The sequence below is a fragment of the Marmota monax genome, unplaced genomic scaffold, assembly GCF_021218885.2.
Source record: "Marmota monax isolate L192 unplaced genomic scaffold, Marmota_monax_Labrador192_F-V1.1 WCK01_AAM20220418_F8-fsc00444, whole genome shotgun sequence".
NCBI lineage: Eukaryota > Metazoa > Chordata > Mammalia > Rodentia > Sciuridae > Marmota > Marmota monax.
The window spans coordinates 56,388-62,745 of NW_026692644.1; positions in this window are offsets into that span (position 1 = coordinate 56,388).

Below are 6,358 nucleotides of genomic sequence, written 5' to 3' on the forward strand. Positions count from 1 at the left end.
ATTCAACAGTAGGAGTGGGCCACAGCTTCTTTTGATTCATTCATCCATTGACGGATAATTCATTTGTCTGATATTCTCAACACCACTTGATAGAAAGGCCATTTTTTTTCTCTAAGACGTGAGTTTTATTCCTGTGCAGGTATCAGATGACCTGTTGGCTTCTCTCTGTGCCTCCTGTGTCCGTGGTCGTTGTGGGTGTGGACGCCATCATCCCGTTGCTTTCTCCCTCCAGCTTTGGAGCATGAAAGATAAAGCCTGAGATGCCTCCAGGACCTGCCTCCTGGTTCACATTGCTACTTTGGGTCTTTTATTCTTCCAAATAATTTTGGGACTGTTTTTTTCTCACATCAAGGATATTTTGATGGGGATTTCTTTGTACCTTTATAAGTTTTTGTTAGTTTATCCATTTTGCTAATATTAATTCTGCCTGTCAAAGAATATTTGAGGTTTTTCTAACTTCTAAGGTCATCTTTAATTTCCTCAGGTTTTCACTGAGAGGTCTTTCACTTCTTTGATCAGACTTATTCCCCAGTATTCTTTTATGGTTGGACCTGAGCAGAATAGTTTTCCTGATTTCTTTCTCAGGGCAGTCATTATTAGAAATAGGAACACAATTGACTTATGTATATTGGCTTTGTATCCTGCTACATTGCTGAACCTATTAGCTCTAGAATTATTCTGGTGGAATTTTGTTGTTGTTGTCAGCAAACAGAGATAGTTAGATTTCTTTTTTTTTCTACTTACAGCCCCTCAATTTCCTTTTCTTGACTGAGTGCTCTGGATGCAGGTGCAGGAAGCGTTCTGAATCAGAATGGTGAGCGTGAATGTCCCCCATCTTGTTCCTGATCTTGGAGGGAGTGGTTTCAGTTTTTCTCTATTATGTAGGAAGTTTGCTTTGGGTTTGTTGCATGGAGCCTGCAATGTTGAGGTAAGTTTCTTCTATCCTTGATTTTTAACATGAAAAAGTGCTGCATGTGTTGAAAGGTGTTTTGTTTGTTTTTCTCATCTAATAGGAGGACCATGTAATCCTCGTTCTTCCCTCTATTATGTGATGAATTACATCATTGATATGCTATTGTTCAACCAACCTAGCATCCTCAGATGTGACCCATGTCATCATGGTGTGATAGCTTCTTCATCTGTTTTTGAATGTCACATACTAATATTTTATTATGAAGTTTGCATCTGTGTTTATGAGGGAAATTGGTCTGAAGTTTCCTTTCTTTTATTTTTTCTGTCTGTTTTTGTTTATCAAGGTAACCCTGGCTTCATAGAATAAATTTGGGAGTGTTCTTTCCCTTTCTAAGTCAGGAAATAATTTGAGGTGGATTGACGTTAATTCTTCTTTAAAGATCTGTAGAAATTAACTGCAAATAGATTTGTTCCTGATTTTTCTTTTTTTCTTTTTTTTTTTTTGTGGGAAGTCTTTTAATGGCTGCTTCAATCTCATTGATTGAATCTGGTCTCTTTAGGTTTCCTATATTCTCCTGGTTCTATTTGGGTAGGTTACATGTGTCTTGAGATTATTAGTATCTTGTAGATTTTCTAGTGTATTGAAATACATTTTTCAGACCCCATTGTAGTGGATTATGCATTTCATAACTGGTGTAGTTAGATCTGCTTGTTCATGTGTACGTATGTGGACTCGGCTTTCTTTCTGTTTCTTTTTATTAGTTTAGCTTAAGAGTTTATCAATCTTATTTATCTTTTCAAAGAACCCAATCTTTTTTGCACTGATCTTTCATATTGGCATTTTATTCTTGACCTCATCTTTGCTTTTAATTGTTTCTGACTTCCACTGATTTTGGAATTAGTTCCTTGTTCTTTCTCTGGGCCTCAGATGTAGTATTCCATTACTTGTTACCCAATAGGTATCTCCCTATTTTAATGTCGGCACTCAATGTTCTCACTTCACTCTTAGAGCTCCTTCATACTGTCCCAGAGTTTTTGACATGCTATATGCTGTTTTCATTTGTTTCTAAGTATTTTTTTAATTAAAAATTTATTCTATGACAAATTCCCCAAAGTGTATGATTTAACTCCAGGTGTTAAAATGGTTTCCCATTTTATTTAGTTGTTGATTTCAAATTTGATTCCTTTGTAATCTGATAGGATCCAAGAAATTATCTCTATTGTTGATATTTGCTAGGTCTGATTTTGTGTCATTCAGTATGATCCATTTTAGAGAAAACTCCATGTGCCACTGAATTTGGTTGTCAGTGGATATGATATTCAATAGGTGTTTCTTATTTCCATTTATTTAGTAGTATTTGTGAGTTCCAAAGAGTCCTTACTTAGTGTAAGTCTAGTTGATCTATCTAATGATGAAAGTGGTGTGTTGAAATCACCCAGGATTATTGTATTATCATCTGTTTGTTTCTTTACATTTAAAAGGATTTTCTTTATGTATGTAGGTGCGCAATGTTTGAGGCATAAAATTTGTGATCATGGTGTCATGTTGGTGGATGATTCCCTTGACAAATATGAGTTGACCTTTCCCATGTCTTCTGATTATGTCTGACTTGCTCTACTTTGTCTGACATTAGGGTAGCTACCCTGCTTGCTTTGAGTCTCCATTTTCATTTTATGTCTTTCCCACCCTTTCCCATTCAGCCTGTGGCTGTCTTTCCCTGTAATGTGAGTTTCTTGTAAACAATACACTTGGGTCTTGTTTGCAAATCCATTCTGAAAATATATATCTTTTCATTGCAGAGTTCCCATGCTGTGTCATTGTAGAGAGATGCTTATCCCTGTCATTTTATTTCTGATGCTTACTTCAGACTTGATTCTCCTTTAGTGGAGCATCATTCTAATGAGAGTCATCTCTATGCTGAGTCTGATACTTATTTTCCACTTCTTCATGAAATATTTCATTGAGTATGTTTTTCTGAGCAGGCTTAGTAGTTATGGATTTCTTTAGCTTCCAATTATCATGGAAGTTTTAAAATTAATCTTCAATTCTGAAGTGTATTTTTGCAGGAGATACTATTTTGGCTGGTACTCATTTACTTTCAGGGTTTCGTATAGATTATTTCAAGACCTTTTGACTTTTAGGGTTTGGGATAAGAAACCAGTTAAATTTTGAGCTGGGTTATCTCTAAATGTGCCTTGCTCTTTATTTCTTACAGATCTTAAAAGTCTATCATTATTCTGTATATTAAGGACTTTTCATTACAATGTATATGGAGAGGATAATCTGCTTATTTGGGGCTCTAAGTGCTTCTTATATTTGGAATTTCATTTCATTGCTAAGATTTGGAAGATACTCTAAAATTATTTCATTGAAATGATGGTGTGTTTCTTTAGTTTGTATTTCGGTTTCTTTGTGTATGTTAATAATTCTTAGGTTTGTTACCCTGATTTCTTAAACATGGTGGTCATGGTCTGTTATATCTTTTCTTTATTGTTGACATTAATTTCAAGATTACATACTTTTTCTTCAAGGGCTGATTATTCTGCCTTCTATGTGGTCTAATGTATCAATGGTGCTTTCATTTGAATTTTTAATTTAATTTTTTGAGTCTAATTTCTGATATTTCTATTTGGTTCTTCTTCAGAATCTCTCTTTATTGAGATGTACTTTTACTTCCTATATTTTCTAAGTTTGTTGTTCCTTACATCTACATTTTAGCTCACTGAACATTTAACTATGGACCTTCTACATTCTGTCTCTGATATTTCTCCTCCACAGTTTCAATGCAATAACTTGCTGCAGTGATGTGGGCTATTTGTGGTGGTTTTTTCCCTTGATTTTTCATATTGTTTGTATCCATCTGCTGGGAGGATGATGGGTTCTACTTTGAGGCAAGGGTCATTTTCTTAATTGCCGTGTAGTTATTTATTATTGAATATAAATATAATACTTAATGAGTATGAAAGATAATATTTAATATTTAATTTAATATCACTTTAATACTTATTAAATATTATATTTAATATTTCAATATAATTATTTAATATTACTGCCCTCAACAGGTATCCTCTGCTTTCCCCAGTATCAGTACAACTTTAGAAGAAGATATTAAATCCTGTAATCTGAAATAACTTCATAGCAAAGCTTTGTAGCAACTAATCTTAAGAAAAAAAAGCATGTTAAAAATGTTCTCTAGTTCCTTTATTTTTTATATGGGACTTTGATAGTTTTCTGGAATAATGCGATAATTTAGTTATTAAATGTATTAAAATTATTTCTACACTAACAAGTGGATGAATGGGGGAGGAGAGAAAATTTGGGCAAGCAAAAAAAGAAAATAAGAAAAAAATAGGATCCAAGGTATAAAAGCAGACAAAGATGAGTTGGGTGAATATGAGGCGGGAAGAGATATTGCAGGAGAGAAGGACTGAGTGGAGCACGTGTAACCCTGAGTTAGGAAAACAACGATGGAAAGATTTCAGTTGTTGCATTAAAACATTAAGAGAAATACAATCAAATGGGCTGAGTGAGCAAGCTGAATAAATAGGGAAACATACATTACTTCAATACGTAAATATGTTGTAATATGTGTGCTATGTGTGTTACCAAAATCGACATCATCATTGTTTATGATAATGCATCTCCTGGTAGAGCGATGTCTACTGAGGCTTCCTGACTTGGATTTCATCAGGATTTGGAACCATCCCTTGGGTTGACCTGTGAGTGTCCCCGGGTGTGGAGGTGGTGAGCCCACAGTTCACCTCTGGCACAGGTCTAGGAAACCTACTATGATCTTCGCTGTGTCCACTGAAACCCTACCTTTCTGTGTCATCTGAGCACAGTCCCTAATTATCTGGGACTAAAGACCTCAGGGGTTCTGTTAGCAGTGTCTCTTTTAACGCCTGGTAACTTCTGTGTATCCAATGTTGTCCATCCAAGTGTGGGATACACTGTGTGTGTTTTGCATTGAGTGGGGTGTGGTCATTAAGCTTGAGGTATGTAGTCTGTCTGATGTGGCACTGGATGACCCATGGAGGGGTAGGACTCTGGGACTCTCTGGAGGACACAGAGCACAGGTTTGGGGGATTGTATCTGGGCACTGCATGGTGACTTGTGTCTGTTTCCTTTTCTTAAACCTAGTGCAAAAATGAATAAGTAAATTTAGTGAGAGATGTTGAACACTGTTGGAAATTTCTGAGTGGTTTCTTGGGGTTGCAGAAGGGTCACAGAATGTCTAGCTTCCCAGATGTAGGGGTGGTTGACTTGGTGGATTTAGGAAACAGGGTCTGGAGGGAAAGGACACTGGAAGAACCCACAGGTGTCAGTTGTCCCTGTGGGTGGAGAGAAGCCCAACTGTCCTATTGGCTGCTCTCCTTCCTGGCATTTCTGGTTGGGCTGGGTGGATTGTTGGTGTTACTGCTATTTCTAAATGTCAACCTTGGGGAGAAGATGAGAGAGTTTATGTACATAATCACATAAAAGACAGCCCAGGAACGATATTTCTGGCCACTTTTAAGTGGGTTGGAAGAGTGCTTGGGCAGGCTTTAAATGGACTCAGCTCCCTCACAGGTATTGCCAAATGACACTTCTGCAAAAAACCTATATATTAAGAATATTACCCTGAGTTTGCAACTAAGAAAGAGAGGCTCAGGGAGGGTCCTGAGCCTGTTTTATTAGAGATTGAGAAGGGCAATTGTCTGCTGAAGTCAGGTGGCCAGTGCAGGTCAGGGAGGCAGCACTATACCTCCCAGAACATTGCTGCTTTGTCTTGAGTTAAGGGAAAAAAGATTTCCTCCAAATTTTTGTAAGGCTGAAGACCATGTAGAAAGTGATAGAGAACTCAGAAGTGTAAAAGGAGACTCAGAGACAGGATGCAGAGGCAGAAAGTGGCTGTTGGTCTCAGTGGCCACTGATACCAGGAGGTTGCCCTAGGTCACTGTTGCCATTACTACATTATTGTTTATTGTATCACGGAGGTAGCTTATTCTGCAGTTACATTCCACAGTTGCAATATGCAATGGAAGGAGCTTTGTGTAGCTCTCAAGAAAGTCCATTGTCTGAAGTTACTATTAGGTGGGGAGGTCCAGGAGCTTGGAGAAACATTGTAGTTACCCAGCAAGCCAGTTCCTTTATTCCCAGGAACTGAGATCAAGGTAAAACTCTTGCACAGTGCCTCCTCATAGAGGACATTCCCACATCAGTTAGGCATTGCACATGTGGTAGTTATCTTACTAGTTCCTGGGAGAAACTGCAGAATACTCTAAGTGTGAAAAACAAAATGCCTGCTATCCCAAGGGATTTTGCTCATCAGAGGAAATTTGCTATCTTGTACATTTCCTCAGGCAGAACCCTTACACAGAAGAATGCAAGAGCCCTGGCCAGGTGCATCTTCTTTGAAGAAACTGGATTTCCAGTGCTGCATTCAGAGTGGCTCTATGGGTGACC